We start from the raw sequence: 19,985 nt of genomic DNA, 5'->3' as shown, positions 1-19,985 counted from the left end.
CCTTCAATATTTAAATAGGAGCAAATACAGCACTATCTCTACAACCCATGGAGAATTTATATATAATAGGATACCTAGCTATCATTCTAATGATGATTTCTCCACGGGTCAAAGGTCATCACACAAATAGACTTGTACTTAGAGAGTAGATGTTCATGGTGGTAGCTGTTCTTGGAGGAATCACACCCCAAATCTCTTTATTCTTCACTCAGAGTGACTCACAAAGGGAGCTCTCATTCTAGGAATAATGCAATCAGAAAAGTCTGATTCCTACCCCAATAATCTATCTTCTCAATTATTTCCCCACGTTCCAAATCTAGAAGTCTTTGTGTCATTGATTCTTGGTTCTCAAAATTGCAGACTGCTCTCAGCCTCCTGCATTTTTCTTTCATATTTCTCTTTGCAATTTCAATCACGTGGCTGTGGTAATTACTTCCCAGCAACTGTCGCCCACAGCACTGTGGACAGAGTACCAAGTAGACTCTCAACAAATGGTTATTGACTAATGCCATAAAGACAAACGATGCCATAAATATTAGATGATCCAGAAGATTGATATTTCAGATTTTATCCTTTATATCATGTTATTCAACTGAAATTGTTTACTTTAATTATCATAGCAATTCAATATGTATCATAATAATTCAATGACCTTTCCTTGTATATGATTTCATCTCCTGTTTTTGTATTTTTACCTAACATTATAAGCTTCATACATTTAACACTTGGCTGTGCATATATTTAAAAAGAATGATCTTACATATACATCAGAAAGGGAAGAAATTAGGAGTTTAGTAGTAAAACCAAATAATGTTTTAATTCACAATAATAGTGAATTTTAATGCCTTAAGCAATTTCATATTTGTTGAATGAAATATGGTCATATCATTTTTTAATATTGCTTTAGTCATTTATTTTACTATTTAGTTTTGAAGATATGTATAATTTGTTTGATTTAAATCTCTATTTAAAATAACTTGTTTCTTAAAGACTTCTTCCGCTACCACATGAATCATAGGGAGTTTGTGGTCTAAAATTTGTGTTCTGGTTATAATCTAATTTTTTCAAAAGAACATTTAGCATTTGCTTACAACCATCACATCAGCACATAATAAATGGTAACAAAGCAGGTGATTTGTGAACACTGTCATAACTCTGTCAGAAGGAGAATCCTGACGACCAGGGTTTTTTGAGATAAGTAACAGGACTGACTTTGGATCTCTGGCACAGTAAGCCACACCCTTTTCCTACTAATGAGTTTGGAAAAGTTGCCAGCTCTGCCTTTTATCTGGGAAAACACAGGGCTATTGATGCCTAAACACCACGCACAGAATTTATTTCCATTGGTTGACATGGTCATCTTTCCTGGTGCTTAAAGCCTGAAGAAAAAGCAAAGGGAATGTATTTACTATATGATAGGGGAATTTAGTAGATAGGAAACCCACATGCAAAGTTTGTTTATTTTGTTAAAATAACTCTGGCTTCAAGGAAGATGTGTGTGTGTAGGTTGAATCAATTAATAGGGACTTAAATTGGTACGAATAAAAACATGAATACTTAAGGTTATAATTCTGAGTAACTGGGTGACACAGTTATTAAAATATAGACCTGTGGAAGAAGATCAAGTTGGGAGCTGGAAGATGATGAGTTTTAGAAGTATTGAGTTTGAGGTGCTCTGCAGACGTTCATATGAGATGTTTACCAGGTGCTTGGATGTGTGAATATGGAAGACAGATCAGGGATAGAGACATAGATTTGGGGATTATCATGAAGGAGGAAACAGGTGAAATCAGGAGAGATTGAACAAGAGGGACAGAACCCAAGGGAATATTTTTAAGGTCAGGCAAAGAAAGAGACACCTGTAAGCAGAATTGAGGAGTAATCAGAGAGACTGAAGGAAAATACTCCAGTGTCACAGAAGACAAAGGAGAAGGGATTCTAATGAAGGTCAGAGAAGCAGCACTGTCTAATGGTAATCTGAAAGTCCTTTTCTCATATTTGTTTCCAAGTATTACTCTGTATTAGTAATGTAATAATTTGTTTCTTAGCTTTAGTGACAATGACATGAGGAAATTCAAACTCTCAACTCTGGAAAACAAATTGAGGGTCCCTGGAGGGGAGGTGGGTGGGGGATGGGGTAACCAGGTGGTGGGCACATGATGTATGAACACTGGGTATTATATGCAACCGATGAATTATTGAAAACTACATCTGAAGCTAATTATGTACTCTATGTTGGCAAATCAAATAAAAAAAAAGTTACTCTTTGTATTATTAGAACTTTACTATTTTTCTCAATGTGTTTATTGTTAACCATTTAAATATTTTTTATATATTTTAGTGGAATTTACTTAGAAACAAACTATTTTTTTCTTTGAGTCTTATGATTTAAAATAATGAAATTTTTTGGCTTGCACTAAATTTTCAGATTACATGTAAAATCACCTGTAAAAACAACAACAATAACAACAAAAACAGAAAAAATTATTCAGTATTAGCCATCATTGGTCAAAACTCCTAAAAAGATAGTGACGTCTGCCAGCATTTCCATTTTAGCATATTGGAATGACTTTCTATATAAAACAAATAGGAAAAAATCAGAATAAAAATTCTCAAAATTAAACATTGATTCTTACCAAATGATAATGAAAAATCATTAGGTTTTTTTCTCCCCTGTGATGTCCAAGAAGTGCTAAGTATAAAAATTAAGAAACAACTGTACATATGTATGTTTTTAAAATAAGTTAAATGTCAAGAAATTTATTGTTACAGTCTTTATATTAAATAGAGGCAGTACTCGCTTTGTACAGTATCATGTTAACTGGGAACCCATGCATATCTAACTGTATCTTTGGTCCTTGGCAACTGAGAGGATTGTCTAAATATTATAAAATCACTTTTCATAATCTACTGCATAGAGCATCTTAAAGCAGTAATCCTTTCTTCTCAATCTATTATATCAGGGCCAATATTAAAAAGATAAGACAAATATACCTATTCACTGCCAGATCCAATGCCCATTAAAATTCCCATAAAGCATAATGACAAATTATTTAATAGCTTAAAGAGTAAATATCACGTTAGGAGGTTCTAAGAATTGTATATAACAAGGTCTTATGGAACAACACACTATGAAAAATGATCATGATTGTAGGTTTACAATAGATTCTTGTCTGCTAAGGAACTACATTCATTTTCTTCTCTAATTCACCATTCATAGAAGGTTTGGACTGTAGGCAAAGACATGATACCATCTGTTGTATTGTTTCTTCTTCACAAATTTTCAGAAAATCTGGGACAGATTAAGTAAAAAATTAATATTGTCTCTCAATATTGCAGCTGAGAAATATGTTTAAAACTCTATTGTGTTTATAGAATACTTCTTAAACTTAAGGCATGGGATATAGAGGGAAAAGACTTTTTGATGAAGGTCTTTATTCAGCAAAGGATAAAGAGAATAATATAACAAATATCCATGTACCTACCATTCATCTTAAAATAGTGGACATTTGAGTTCAATTGAAGTCTGTTGTGAATCTTTCCGATTGAAAGAAGCATCCTCCTGGCCTCTGACGCCTGAATTTCATATTTTTCAGTCCATATATTTCTGTGTACTTTTATGATACAGGTTTTTGACTGATGCTTTTTTTTAAAGGTTAAAGCAATTCCTCCCTATGCTTAGTTGTGAATTTTTTTCAGATATTTTTCTTTTATTATTATTTTTGATCTTATTTATTTATTTGGCAGAGAGAGAGAGCACAGCTGGGGAGTGGCAGGCAGAGGGAGAAGGAGGCTCCACGCTGAGCAGGGAGCCCAATGCGGGGCTTGATCCCAGGACCCCAGGATCATGACCTGAGCTGAAGGCAGATGCTTAACCGACTGAGCCACTCAGGCACCTTCGGTTGTGAATTTTTATCTTGCAACGTGCTGTCAATTTTTCCCACTGAGGTTGGTCCATAGAGTGTACGGTTTTAACCCTCAAGCCCCATATGATTCACATATAATAGGAAAAGGAGTCTCTCAGAAATAAGTGACTGAGACGCTGTAAAAAGATCCTTATGACAATATCTCATTCAATGAATATGAAATGCTTAAGGCACTAGAAACAGTTATCTGTGGTCACTGGAAAACAGTATTTGGTTTGACTAGTAAACGCCTAATTGTCTTCCTTTCTGATTTATAGGTAGACCATTCTTCTTAATTGATAAGCCCAGTCAAGTGTTAAATTTACCAAGCTATAATGTTTACTGAAAAATACAGAATGGTCTTTTGCCAAGTGTTTTTACACATATGCTCTTAGTCATTCAGATTATTATTATTATTTAAATATTTTATTTATTTATTTATTCATGAGACACACACACACACAGAGAGAGAGAGAGAGAGAGAGAGAGAGAGAGAGAGAGAAAGGCAGAGACACAGGCAGAGGGAGAAGCAGGCTCCATGCAGGGAGCCCCATGGGGGACTCGATCCCGGGTCTCCAGGATCAGGCCCTGGGCTGAAGGCGGCGCTAAACTGCTGAGCCACCCGGGCTGCCCAGTCATTTAGATTATTGATTAGAAAAAGGATATATGTGAATATATAAAATTCTGATGTAGATACAAATGACTTTTAACTCTCAATGCTTTTTGTTTAATTTCAATATCTAAAATAGATAAAGTGTTGTAAAGAAGATAAAAATCTCACTGCAATCATGTTTTCTCACCTTAGCAAAAAAAATTATCACTTTGTTTCTAGACAAGTTTTTACACGTTTTTACACAAGCTATGGTTAGTAAGTGATGGATCTTCCCCTGTGAGACAAAGCTTGAGTCCCAACTCTGTGTTAATTTTGGAACATGAAATATATTCATTAATTTTTAAAGTTGCTCAAACACATGTTAAAATAAAATGTATTTTGTATTGAAGACCAGTAATTATCTTAAAAATTACTTTTTTTGTAAAAGGCAACTTTCATTATTCTTTCCATGAAAAATCATCCAATGCCTACTGAATTTCTTTTTCACTCAGTTTTTATTTTTTACTTATTTTTGAAGTTTATCATAAGCCAGTCTTCTGTGTTATCAATGTAAAGTTCAGAAACTTGTTTATTCTACCTTTAGTTTTATTCTGCTGTGACTGAAAATAATTATATTTGATAGAAAATGAAAATTTCAATGATTTAACTTCTTGTCAGAAATAGTAATGGTTAACTATTGATTTTTATAGTAAACAACTTATAAATAATTGCATTGTTATATAAAAGCAACATGTTAAAATTTATGTTATATGTAAATAATTTATATTTCAAATAGTTTATCTAAAATTCTATTTTAGTTAAATGAATAGAAATAGAAAGCAATTCATATTCTAAATTATAAAATGAGCTTTATAGTGTGCAATTTGATTTCTTATTTAAACTCAGTCACTAAGAGGTGATACTCTGGAAGCTATATACTTCTCCAAAAGTTAGCATTTTATCGCTATGTATAGTCAAGGACAATAACTACTTCTTCCTTGAGAATTAGACATGGATCTCTTAGTTTGACATTTAACACCCTTCTTGAATTAGCACAAAATTTCTTTATTTGTCTCCAACAGTCCGCTGCTAAATCTTTCTATATAGGCTCACTGTTCACAGATTGTACATGAAGGTCAATCAGATGCCAGGCCATACCTTCTAAACAGTTGGCTCTGCTGCTATCACAGGATGGTGTTTCTAATATAATTGCACATTTAGATAGCCATATTTGTTATTGGATAATTTTCCATTCTTAACCACGGTCTTAGTTTCAGTATAATAACAATTTTTTAAAGAGTGAATACTTTCCTAGTAAAAAAGATAAACGTAGAAAACACTTTTTTTTAGAAAACATTTTTGATCTTAGATCAAAAGTACATTTCTTAACTGCATTTGGTTGCGTCTTAATCTCAGCATAATAACAACTTCTTAAAGAGTGAATACTTTCATAGTAAAAAAGATAAATATAGAATAGAAAACATTTTTGATCTTAGATCAAAAGTACATTTCTTAACTGTATTTGGTTGCGTTTTAATCTCAGTATAATAACAATTTATAAAGAGTGAATACTTTCACTGTATTTGGTCACATGTTCATTAAGTTCACTTAAAACGTATCCTCATGTAACTTTTTCAACATTCTTGGGTTGTTTTTAATAGTAAGAATTTGCTCTAAAAGTTGAATGCTGCAGTTTTAAAATATTTAAATGGTCAGTTCAAACAAACACAAAATTTCTGAACACTATTTGGAGTGTTATATTCAAAACCAGCTAAATTTCTTAGGTTGGCAAAATTGAACAAGAGAAGTACCACTGAGCTGAATGCATGTCAAGAGCAATGGCTGCACTAGAATTAAACCAATTCAAAGTTGTACTTGGACTAGGATATGCAACAAGTCAAAGTAATCAAAATATAATGCTTTAAAAACACATGCTGTACATGTGTTTTTCCATTGAACTCAATTCAGTTTCTTTTTTCAGGCCCAAATTTAGATTTAGAACAAGAGACTAATATTTCTATTCTATCTTTGAATACTTAATTGACCCTTTATAAGAGAATACATTATTTTTCTTAAACTGTGTCAAATTTCTAAACATTATTATTATTATTATTATTATTATCACCCTGTATCTTGTTTCTATCAGCCTAGTCATAACCTTTGGTTCATTATATCATTGGCACAATAATATCTTTCTCTGTAATCTTCATCTCTTTTTTGTTTAGGTAAGTCAAAATTTGTTATAATTCAGAAATACCTCCCTCATTGCTTGGGCTAATCGTTTTCTTTCTTTCTTTCTTTCTTTCTTTCTTTTCTTTCTTTTCTTTCTTTTCTTTCTTTTCTTTCTTTTCTTTCTTTTCTTTCTTTTCTTTCTTTTCTTTCTTTCTTTCTTTCTTTCTTTCTTTCTTTCTTTCTTTCTTTCTTCTTTCTTTCTATCTTTCTTCTTTTTTTTTTAGAGAGAGAGAGAGCACACATGAATTGGTGGTGGGGTGGGCAGAGGAAGAGGAAGGAAGAAAATCTCAACCAGGCTCCATGTCTAGTGTGGAGCCCAATGCAGGGCTTGATCCCATGACCTGAGCCAAAATCAAGAGTTGGATGCTTAACCGACTGATCTATCCAGGCACCACATGAACTAATCATTTTCCTATTATTCTTTGACTATTATTTCTAACCTACTTTATATGTTTGTATTTTATAACTGGGTAGAATGGCACACTTTGAAAAATCATGGCATGAAAGTCAATCTACCATTTGCTATTTACTAGGGACATAAAAAGGATGATACCACAACTTACCTGGGTGTCAGTGTCCTCATGTAAACACTGGTGAACATAATACCTGCATGACCAACCCCATATTAATAGTAATACCACCCTCGATTAAAATGCACAATCAAGCAAATCAAAGTAATTATTGAATATGAAATAGCTATGCATTTGGTGAAACAATAAACAGACAACCTATTATCTCTGATAATACTGAATATTAAATAAAGTTATAGGCGCAATCATTTTGCAGGTAGACTTTCAGTTTCTAGGGCAAAGTCTAGTTGAATATGGCAGTATGGAACAGTCCTGATGGTTCATGCTGTATAGCAGCTGATCTCCTTTTCTTATTTCTACTTTGCCCCCTTCTTAATCTGCTAATAATGTCTGCTCTATGCTTATCTCCCTAATCATCTTGAACACTGGACAGCATAGTACTAACATATGGACCTACTGTAAAAATTTTCTTCTCAACCAATGAACGCTAACTCAATATACCTTTCCAGGGGTCTCCTGTCATACCTAAGTTTTTGCATACCAAATTTATGGATATTCTTGGTCTACTGGGTTTTCTCTCCTCTAAGTCTTTATTCACAATCTTCTTCTACCTGAATGCTCTTTCATCTGAACCAAAGATTCAATTCAAATACAGCTCTTCCCTCTGTGATAGTCCCTCTGATTTTCTAGTACTATCAAAGCCTGATTCTCAGTCCTAACTCTGTGCTCCCATGGCACTATGGACCTCTGCATTGCCTATCTTCTGATGCATGTTCACTGGCTGTGTTGTCCGAGTCTTCTGGGAGACTGTTAAGCTGCAGGTGGCACAGCTCCTTGAACATGGTTAGTAGCAAGGCTTGGCATGATTAGCTGCACATTCATTTAATGATCTTGATTGATCATATTTTAAATAATGTAAGGTGTTCTTACACCTATTTAAGGAAGAAACAATTTCTAACCTTATTTTTATTTTTATTTATTTTTATTTTATTTATTTATTTATTTATTTATTTATTTATTATTTATTTATTTATTATTTATTTATTTACGATAGTCACACACACACACACAGAGAGAGAGAGAGAGAGAGAGAGGCAGAGACATAGGCAGAGGGAGAAGCAGGCTCCATGCACCAGGAGCCTGACGTGGGATTTGATCCCGGGTCTCCAGGATTGCGCCCTGGGCCAAAGGCAGGCGCCAAACTGCTGCGCCACCCAGGGATCCCTATTTTTATTTTAAAAAAGATTTTATTTATTTATTCATGAGAGACACAGAGAGAGAGAGGCAGAGAGATAGGCAGAGGGAGAAGCAGGCTCCCTATGGGGAGCCCAATGCAGGACTTGATCCCAGGACCCTGGGATCATGACCTGAGCCAAAGGCAGATGCTCAGCCACTGAGCCACCCAGGTACTCCTAATTTCTACCTTTAAATAGTGCCTTTAAGACTTGAAGACCATATCTAAGACTTCCAATTTACCACCAAAACTAACAATAAAGGACAAATTTGATCATACTGGATTTAATTTGTTTCCAAATCACAGAAAGGTGAATATGTAAGGGCAGCATGTGTTCTATTAGTCTAAAAAATCAAGAAAGGCTATCCTTACATACGTATCAAGTTATTACCAGTTATAGACTGAAAATCCATAAACAAAAAGGACATTTTCTTCAAGTGAAAAAGTAAGTGGTTGATAGGGTCACATTTGAAAGTTAAAATAGACGCTCTGGTCTTTTATAACATTCTTCAATAAAAGGATCTAGAGCTCCTTGAAGAAGTGGCTGATTCTAGGACTGGGACAGGAAATCTATACAATGAGCCTGAAGCCTCTTGTAGTACCAGGGAAAAATTCCTCACAACGATGGGACTATGTTAAAGGCCATAGCAGCTTAGTGAAAGGGTTGCCCATGGATACCACTGGAGCCATTTGCACAACAGTTTGAGCAGCTATTTTACTTAGGTAGTAGGTAGTATCAGATTATAATGCAGACATGGAATACATATCCATGTATTCATACTGATATGAATGATTGAATTTAAATAAGCTGGGAAGAATAGACAATCCCCCATGTAGAATTCCAAATAATTTATGCAGATACTCCATCAAGAAGAGGAGTATAACCCTCTACTCATTAAGTGTGAGCTGCAGGAAGTTACTGCCTCCAGAGGAGCAGTTAGGTAAGAGGGAGAAAGAGTCACATTACAGTGGAGAAACCTGACAGACACTCCCTCAGCCAGGTGATCAAGGCCAAATATCAACAGTGACACCTCATGTTGATAGTATGTGCCCTCGATATGACGTGATGAGAATGGCACCTTACCTCTGTGGCCTTCTTCCCAATAACCTGTAACCCCGGTCCAATCATGAGAAAAACATTGGACAAATTCCAATAGAAAGTTGTTCTCCAATATACCTGACCAATACTCCTGATCAAAGTCATCAAACACAAGGAAAGGGTAATAAACTATCATAGCTAAGAGGAATCTAAGAAAACATGATGACTGAATGTAATTTAGTACTCTGTATAGGATCCTGGAACAGAAGAAGGACATGAGGTATAAACTAAGGAAGTAAGAATATTAACTCAAGTTAATGATGTATCAATATTGTCCACTAATTGTAACAAAGTTACCATATTAATGTCAGATGTTAATAATAGGAGAAACTTGGTATGGGGTATATGGGAACTCTGGTCCCATCTTCACAGTTTTTCTGCAAACTTAAAACTGTTCCAAAATAAAAAGTTTGGTTAAAAAAGTAGGTATTTTGATTTGACCTGAGAGGCTTCCCTCATATCTACTTTATTTTTTATCCTAGTATGAATTATTCAACAGTTACTAAATATAGCTCTACCTGTGGTACACATGCAAATGCTGTCCTAACTCAGGTGGCCATGGGCTAGCTTTGTATGTGTATGAATCTCATAGCCCCCCAGAGCTAACTCCCTTGGACTTTTTACTCCTCCAACAACTCAAGAATGGCAAAATGTGCAGGGAAGACCTTTGTTTCTCCTGGAAAAAGAGAAGGGGAAATAATAAAGAAGAGCCATGAAAAAAGAAAAAGAGAACCAAGACACTCAGAAAAGGCCTTCTACCCAAGTACAGAGGAAAGGGATCTCCTCCTCCCATCTCCATCCTGACTCTAGCCAGTGGCCCAAGGGGGCTGCACTTCCTAATACGTACAGGATGGTTACTGAGGTCTCCTACCCCATGATTCCTCAGGATAAAGCTCCAGATAAGAGTGGTATTAAAGAGACTTGACTATTCCCAGATGGCAGCCTCTGGATTTAAACCTACAAGAATTGCCACACATCCTTGATAGTCCATCTTGGATAAGTAGGAGAAGGCCTTAAGATCTTTGTGGTGTTTTGGTATTATAATTATTAAAGCATGATTTAAAGCCCTACTTCTTATGTCACAGAAAATTATAATATCCAAATAAGAAATAAAAATTTTGTTGGAGAATGATGACTTTCCTGGAAATGATTGTCTTAGCTGCTTAAGGTAAATTACCTTCTTTGGCCTATGGTGGAGGAGGGGCACCCTATTGTGTCATCATGGTCTGATATGGTATCTACCACTGATATCTATCACTGACACTAAAAAAAAAAAAAACCCTAATGTAATATTATAAATATGGGCTATATTAAATATATTCCTTAAAGAATGGATAAGTACTACATGGACTCCATTTTTCTGACAATAAAGTAAGCACAAGAGAAGATTTTTAAGTGACTGATTTTTGTGCTTTTTAATGACCAGTGAGATAATTTTTTAAAAGATTTTATTTATTTATTTGAGAGAGAGAGTGCACAAGTGGGGGCATAGTGGGGAGAAGTTAGAGGGAGAAGCAGACTCTTGGCTGAACAGGGAGCCTGATGTGGGGCACGTTTTCAGGACCCTGAGATCATAACCTGAGCCAAGGGCAGAAATTCAACCTACTGAGTCACCTGGGCGGCCCTAGTGAGATCATTCTTGGAAGAAGGTCCTTTCATGATTTAAAGAACCATTTGCATATATACAAATTTGATGTTTATTTTCAGCCTGATATTTTTAACCTTTCCCTTTTTCTATTTTTTAATGGATGATAGTTTTTGAAATATCAAACTCTTTGTATTATGATGTATTTAGGGAGAACCCTCTAGTAGGATGGTCCTGAATTGTTTTCTCCCATTTCCTTTACAATCCCATTTGAGCATCTTTCTTTCCTCTGTTCTCTTGTATTAGTTTTAGGATTACAAAATCAGATATGGTACATTATGAATAGTGAAATCAGTGTTAAAATGCATCTCCTACACATGACCCCCAAGTTTTGTTATTGTCAGCTTTTCAAATGCCTTATTCAGTATGGTATCAATCACAGTCATTTTGTACATCACCTGATAAAAATGCAAACTGTATCTTTAATAAAACACTCTATTATATTAAGGATAAGATTATAAAATTTTCAAAATGAAGTTTTTGATGGTAATTTCATTTTATAATGAATAACCATAAACCTTACTAAATTTAGTTGAACTAAATCTTTAGGGAGGTCACATATTTATTTTTACGAAAAGCCCTCGAATGACTTCAGAAATCCTCCAACTAATAAAGAAACATCAACTACGACAACCACCTGTAATGTCACAGTAGCATGAACATCTTTCTGAGACTGGCTAATGCAAGTTCATCTACAACGACGTCGGTCTCCTAATCGGTCATATCTTTATCAGGGATTATTCACCACTTCTGGAATCCTAATGATCAGAATGTAATCCTTGGTGTCTTTAATGAGAAAAATAATATGCCTCCCCCTTCCCAAATTCAGTATTTGGCCAATACGTAAGGTCAACAAAAGAAAGGAAAATTTTTAGATCAGGAGCTTGACTATTTTTTGTTTTAGATGTGACAGATTTGCTGAAAAAAGCTCACAAATTCCCTGTTCCTCTGTATCCCCGATATCCCCAATCAGCACACACACACACACACACACTCACACACACACAACCCTTCATAGCCCTGTGTCATCTGACTGTTAATACACATCAGCTCTAGGTCAGCCAGCTTTTCTGAAGGAAATTAACTCTGCTGAGTACTCCTTTATTCTCAGTATATGTTACATTACAAGTAATAGTACTGAACTTCTCAATGCTTACAATGTTCCCTAGGAGTGTATCAGTTGAGCTGGTGGAAAAAAAAATATCTGGAAGTTTATTATTTTTCCACCAATATATTTGACACCACCTTTGGAGGGGGAACAAAAGGCATACTGTCAAACGGATAGACCTGGACAAAATGTTACTGTTTGTTCCTCACGAGCACAGAGGTATATTTAAGCAAAGAAAGACATTCCATGACTCTCCTGGGACTTCCTTCCTTCAGCTGAATTATACCAACATGTTCACACCACTGTGGTTCAGACTGTGTTGGAATTTAAAATGCAGACTTCTATTTGCCAATGTTTAAATACCACAGCTATAAAAATTCATATTAGGACTGAACTTGGCCTTAAAATATCACAGGACAAATGAAGAGTTTATTGGAAAAAAATGTGCAGACACATGAAGTTACAGTAGAAGATATGAAAATAAGAGATGCCCTTGTTTGACAGATTCTGCACTTACACAAGAAAGCCTCAAAGTTGCCAGAAGTGACCGGGTTTTGGATTATGTTTCAAATCCGGACTCACTGACATTCATGAAACTTTTGGTACAACGCGGGCCAAGTTTCGAGCGAGGCTGGGCCTAATACTTCTTTCATGTGGAACCTGTGTGGAACTCAGTTGGCTTTGGCTGGGTCTCACCTTGAGTTTCACATTCAAACAAATCCAAAGTTTCAGAGTAAAATTAAGGGTGAAGGGAAACAAAGAAACAGACCAATCAACTCCGCCACAATGACAAAACCGAGAAAAGATGGCTTCCTGGAGAACAGAAGGGCTGTCATCTTCCAAACCCATTTCATCTTGGCACTACTGGATTCTGCAACTAAACTTGTATTGCTTCAGCAATTCATTTGCACTCCGCTATGCCAAATCAAGACTTCCCAGTACTAAGGGGGAGAAAATTCTAGGCCCCCAAAGGCCCCAGGAAGCTGCAAAGCACGTGCTCAAAATAACCAGAGGATTTAAAATTTTGGCTGTACACAGAAACGAAATGATGACTACACTCCTTAGAATGCAGATTTGGAAAGGAAGAGGTAGCAATTTGACGTCCGACTTCTGGAAATTAAAAGAAGAGGCTGACTGAACACCCCTGGGTTTTCCCACTAAATTCAAATTCTAGAGGTTATGTTGCATCTATGCCTAATGTGGAGGGGCCTCTCCCACAGTGTTCTCCAGAGCTCCGCCCCCTGAAAACTCGTCCTACTGGCCACTTGCTTCCTTTTTCTTAGCAAGGTGCAGAGTACAGAGAGCAGATTGTGTCAGCTGTAAGGAGCCCCAGTCCTTGGCTGGGACTGGAACAGTCTCCTGACAGGATTAGGCTCATTCTACTCCTACCCTGCAACACAACAGGCAGGGCCAGTGTGCCAGGGGATGCCAAGCTCAGCCTCTAGCAGAGGACTTTGAAAAATAACAAATCAGTGTAACAAACACATGAATTTTCTTTAAAGTAAAGAGAGCATTTAAAAGTCAACTGAATGGAAAGAAAGTGCTCCAATTGACCTATTTTTTAGGAAATGCACTTTTCTAGAAAAATTTCTTATCCCTCATTGAGCAGTTTTTTTCTTTCTTTTAATTTTTCTTCTTGTTTTATATATATATATATATATATATATATATATATATATATATATATATATTTTTTTTTTTTAAAGTTATCCAGAAGATCACAGTGGGTTTAAAATGCGTATTTTCTTTTGACATGTGGTCTGAAATACCAATAAACTTCTTTGGAGACAAGAATCTTTAAATTCCAAGGATGTTAGTGTCCATGTTAAAAAAGCAACATTAGGCCCCAAGGCACCCTGTAATTCTGAGGCAACAGGGCACTCAAGGGAGGGGTTGATAGATTCGGGCTGTGTGCACTGTCCTTTGCTGCTTTCACACACATCTGCATGCAGGGCGGGGGCAGAGAGTTGTCATAAAGTCTACACAATGAGAGACTTGGCCATAAAAAAAAAAAAAGTCTTTTTCTTTGAGTTGGGGGTTCCTATACAAGTCAAACCTAAGACATCATCAATGAGGAAACCCGAAGCCCAGTGGATTATTGAAAGGAAATGGTATCAAAGCATTAAGCAAACAACAACAACAAAAGACTTTTTACTGAACATAGTAAATACCCACAATCAAAGTAAATGCTGTGTTTGTGGTTAAAGTCCACAGATCAAAGTACTTTGCAAAATGTCAAGCGTGAGCACAAGGAAGGAGGAGAGAAGTGCAGAAAACTCACCCAAATATTGTACTGTCACCTTACAGACAGACCTGCCAGCAAGAGACCTTCGGCTAGGTAAGGCATTTGCAAAACTGAGTCACCTGAATGGTGCTAGGAACATAAAATAAACGACACACACAAATAAAAAAAACCTGTTCTAATTCCACACTCACAAGGAACAAACCAGAGACGAAAGAATAAAATAAAATAGAGCTGTCTCATTGTCCTAAAAGACCAATTGCTAACATTTTCTTTGCTCAGGTGCTCTTTTTTTTCCCTTTTTTTTTTTCAGTGCCCTTAGAAAGTCAAAAATAACTAAACAGTCTAAACAACAAAATTATGATGTCTGGAAGCCCCTCTCACTGTTGGCAATCAGGTTAATTAGAGTTTGGATGTGGCTCAGTCACAGGCGAGTGTGTATCGTGGGTCAACATGACAGAGCTCTGAGCAAAGTTTAAAAGTACAGCCACAAAAATGCCCAGATGCCACTGCTGTATTCCAGAACACCGTATTTACCTGGAAATCGCTGGCAAGCCCCCGCTGATGTTCACTAGAAATGAGTTATTGAAAAGACATCCGTCATAAACATATGATAAACCAATGAGAGAATTCCAGAATAAAAAAAATCTTACCTACAGGCAGCCGGGGTTCAACAGTTGCTCTAAACAGAGGAAGTAGGAGTCAGTGGCCTTTTACATGTAGAGATTGTTTATTTAGCCCTTTTTAAAAGGTCTTGAACTCCAGAAGTTTAAGATTAAGTCCAATCCAAGGGTCTGAAGGGGAAAAAAAAAAAAGGCAAGAGAGAAGGCAAATGAGAGAGGGAAAGAATCCCAGCTGCTGGGTGGTGCTACTGTTCTGAGAGCATTTGAGCTATTTTCAGCATTCACAGCAGCCGGAGTTGTCTGCAAAGGGATGAAAAAGCCGCGCCTGAGTGGCCACCTCCCTCCCCCTTGCCCCACGTGGTGGGGGGGGGGGCACACACCAGGAAACCCACAACAACTTGGTTCACTGTACAACCACTCATTTAAATTTTGAGGAAAACTGCCAGCATCACTGCAAATGACAACCAAAAAAAAAAAAAAAAAATCTTGAAGTCTTAAAGCAACACAGTGCCTTGCCATAATCCTCAAGTTTTCAGAATGACTTACCTGACCTGTTGAACAGAGGATGGTCTGTCTATGCCTCCTTGAGAGGCAAGATGTTTCTTCTGATAGTTACTCGCTTAGATGGGTCTTAAAAAATATTTTAGGTCTCTGAGGAATATCTGTTCTCACCCTATCCTCCTTAAGATGGGAAGACAAATGGTTTATTTCTAGCACGCACCTAAATTTCCAGTTTCATCAACTAGGCTATTTTTGAAAGCTACTGGCTTAAGCTGTTGACATTTCTTATCTGTTGGCAGAGACTGGGGACCATTCAGTGACATGATGCAGACAGACACGGATCCCCTGCTTCTGCCTCCAAAGAAGTTATTCAGATTGGGTCGCCAACAACGACTAGCAGACTTTGAGCTTTCACTTTGTCTCTAGAATTATAAATGAAGATCTGGAAGTTCTGTTCATTCATTCATTCATTCATTCATTCATTCAGCAATTTATGTGGCAAGTACATCTGAGCCTCCCATATGCCACACATTCTGAGAATACAGTAGCGAGCAAAATAGTGGCCTTGCCTCAGAAGGTTTACAGCACACAGAGGCAGTGAGAATAAAGAATAAAGAGAATTTGTTATAATCCTTTACAACCACTTTTTCACAGGAGGAGACTCTTCAAGGCAGAGCAACTAGAGATCAGGATTTCTTTCTACTCTGACTGAAGGAAGATACTATGGGTGGTCGTCAGACCAACTTCTGGCTTCTGTGGCGTTACTGTGCCTTTTACAACAGCCCTTAGAAGGAAAATTCGTTACTTCCTACCTGAGGAAACATATTAAGTATTTTCTTAAAAGCCTTTAATCCATGTAGATGAAATCCCTGAACTCTTTCATCTCCCTGCTCTAGTCACATAGAAAATGCTTAGGTAGCGAGAAGGTACTGCTGAGAGCTAAGAGAAAGCAGGAGAAGATTCTCTGATCCTTCGTCCAGTGTGAAAATCACCTGTATGCATTTTATAATGAATGTTCTGAAGGTTGGTTACTAGAGGCTCAGATCAGATCCAATTGTTTCTTTGCGATTAAAGAAAGACACTGGAACCGATTATTGAAAATACGGAGGATAATGTGTGATAGATTAAAAAAAGTTACATGCTGCTATTTCAAGTGTATGATAAAATAGGGAGCTCCTTCAACTATCTTCCACTTTTACTAAAATGAAATTAAGTTAAAATGTAGTTATTTCTATCTTAAATTTAAATAAAGAAGAACTATAACGTAAGTTTGAAATATCTAATCAAAATTTTAAATAAGATTATCTTAAAAGCGTATAGCAGAGTTTTGGAAAAAAATGTCTATAGAATCATCTATTTTTCCTTTCATTTATTTTAAATGGTCACATTTTAGTGTATCTTAAATGCTTGCCAGTTTAGAAAAAGGATACTTACTTGGTCAAAATGATAGATGGTGATCCTGGCAAATTCTACCCTCAGATAGAAATTCTTTTTTTTTTTTTTTTTTAACAGTTTTAACTTTTTCCTCAGATAGAAATTCTCTCTTTTTTTTAAACAGTTTTAACTTTTTCCTCCATATAGTCATTTATAATGAAAAGAAGAATACATGTCGAAACTGGTCATCCTTGGGAAACTGTCAAAGTTAATAAAACGAAGACTACTAGGTCAACCATTACCTTTAAATTCCAAACTGCCCTCTTTCTACACCAACACTGAGAGAAGCCTGTTGCCTCACATTTAAATATTGTTAGAGTCATTTTTTGTCATGGTCTTGAGGGGACAGGCTCCGACCTTGCTAGCTGCTTCCATTTAGGATGAGCCACATGACTCACCAAGCTCCTGTTGTTCCCCAGGGATCCCAACTATCCAAACAGCCTGCCCGTTAGCACCTCTCCACAGATCTGATGTCACAGAAGAGTGCAAGTTGGACTTCACGCATATTTTTAAAAGTTAGAGGGTAGCACATATGGACTTCTCTACTCACCCAACTACTATGACTTTTATAAGCAACTGATGTCTTAGCAACTGTACTAATAGTACCAATACTAATGATTTTATTTCTATTTTTTTCTCCCTTTCATTTTTGTTTTTACAAATAAAATGATTTAAAATAATTGGGTAATGCTTGTATTGGAGTGGGCTTCCTATCTCAGCGAAATCCCAGATAGGACTTTAACATCACTTCTCCCCTGTGACGTGGAGATGAAGCAATACCAATCCACAGCACTAATTCATAGGGCTTATATAATAATGCACATAAAATGCTTAATTCAGTAATGCCTGACACATAGCATGAACTCAGTAAAAATTAATACTATTATCACTGTTGTAAGTCTACTTGGCTGTCCAATATGGTGGATATATGGGCTAATGAACACAACATGTGGTTAGTCAAAACTGAGATGTCGTATAATTGTAAAATGCACACTGGATTTTGAACATAGTATGAAAAAAAGAATATAAATTATCATATTAATTTTTATGTTGACTATATGTTAAAATATTTCAGGCATAGTAGGTTAAATAAGCTGTTTTGTTAAAATTAATTTTACCTGTTTGATTTCATTTTTTAAAATGACACCTAGGACATTTTAAATTAAATATGCGGCTTGCATTATATTTCTCTTGGTGTCTTGTCATCTCGGCCAGTGGTCTCAAATTGTAGTGAACATTGGAGTTACTTGGAAGACCTGTCAAAATGGAGATTGCTAGATCCCACTCTCAGTTTCTGTTTTAGTAGTTTGGGGGAGAGGCCTGAAATTTTGCATCTCTAACAAGTCCCCAGGTGATTCTTAACCACACTTTGAGAACTGCTGGTCTTGAGTCTTGCTATTTAAAGAATGGTCTATGGACCAATATCAAAGTCATCACTTGGAAGACACCTGGCTGGCTCAGTCAGTTAAGCATCTGCCTTCAGCTCAGGTCATGATCCTAAGACCCTAGGATGGAGCCTCTCTTTGGGCTCCCGGCTCAGTGGGGGAGTCTGCTTCTCCCTCTCCTTCTACCCTGCTCCCTCCACTCATGCTGTCTCTCTGCATTCTCTCTCAAATAAATAAATAAAACCTTTAAAAAACAAAGACAAACAAAAAAAGCCAAAGTCATCACTTGGTATCTTGTAGGAAATGTGAAATCTCAGGCCTCACCCATACCTACTGAATCAGCGAGTACATTTAACACCATCCCCAGGTTATATGTGTGCACAGTGAAATTTGATAGAAACTAATATAGAGTAGTGACTCTCATTCCTGGGTAAACATGAGGTTTATCTGGAAAATTGTTTAAAATGCCAGGACACTGCCAGTACACTCTAGAGAGTTTGCTTTAACTACTCTGGTTGAAATCTAACATATCGAGAAAGCTCCCCATGGTGATTCAAATGTAAAAGCAAGCGCTGAGAGTTTAGTGGGCAGTGGCGCCCTCAGACCAGATGCAGAATTGTCAGGATCCAGAAACCAGACAAGTTCTGGGGGATGCAGTGAGAAGCAGATGTTTGGGGGTTGTCAGGTGCGAGGAGAACAAGACTTGAACAGGCTGGAGTTGGTGGAAACCACACAGCGATGGAGTTGGGTGAGTGTTGCAGCCAGCAGGGGGAGACGGGCAGGAAGCCTTCTGGCTTCTGCAAGTCTGACGGAAGTCACCAGTTGCCCCAGCTTTGGAGTTGCAGAGAAGACTGGAAAAAGCAGAGCATAGCCCTGGTCTCAGAGGAACTAGAATACGAAGCCAAGCTTTATATGAGCAGAGAGGCAGGCTCAAAAAAATAAGATGAGGACCTACTTAGAAAAAACCTGGTGGAAGTCATGAGTGGGACCAGCAGCTGTGTTAACAGAGTCTCTTAAACTCTCTTGCAAGGACAGGATTGGTTTCAGAGGCTCGATCTGGAATACTCTTTCAGAGATGAGGAGGGGAAAAAATGAACAGAAATGTTGAAAGTCAGTTTAGCTGGACATTTCTTTCTCCCTTTCCACTGTGTGCAATAAAAGTTGAGACTGTTCTCAGCTAAGCAGTGGTCAAATCAAAAACAATATATGCCAAGACACGGTTGATACAGACCAAACTGTCCTACAGCATATCTCTGTCTCCACAGAGGATCTTGGTAGGTCATGGAACTCTCTGTTGCTAGAACCCCGAGGAAGATGGGTGTTCTGGAGCAGAGAGACCTTCTGTTATTCTTCAGTGCACTTCTGTTCTACCTTTAAATAAGTGAGCACTTTATTTGGAACAACCTCCCCAGTTTGCCAAATGACTCCTCACTTTTTCAGGTGGCACAGGAACCT

General features: G+C 36.9%; 1 protein-coding gene across 47 annotated transcripts in view; it reads right to left on the bottom strand.

The window, feature by feature from the left end:
* SORBS2 (sorbin and SH3 domain containing 2) overlaps positions 1-19,985 on the bottom strand; it is a 344,412-nt gene that overhangs the window by 165,909 nt on the left and 158,518 nt on the right. For 37 of the 47 annotated variants that reach the window (XM_072763741.1, XM_072763717.1, XM_072763724.1 and 34 more), the window contains exon 2: positions 15,241-15,381. The gene's annotated coding sequence lies outside the window, so the exon portion shown is untranslated. The remainder of the gene's footprint in view (positions 1-15,240; positions 15,382-19,985) is intronic. The other 10 variants (XM_072763719.1, XM_072763730.1, XM_072763758.1 and 7 more) reach the window with 1 other exon arrangement.

Source organism: Vulpes vulpes, chromosome 7 (genome assembly GCF_048418805.1).
Source record: "Vulpes vulpes isolate BD-2025 chromosome 7, VulVul3, whole genome shotgun sequence".
NCBI classification, from domain to species: Eukaryota; Metazoa; Chordata; class Mammalia; order Carnivora; family Canidae; genus Vulpes; species Vulpes vulpes.
The sequence above is the reverse complement of the archived record's forward strand: the minus strand, read 5'-3'. Positions and strand labels throughout refer to the sequence as shown.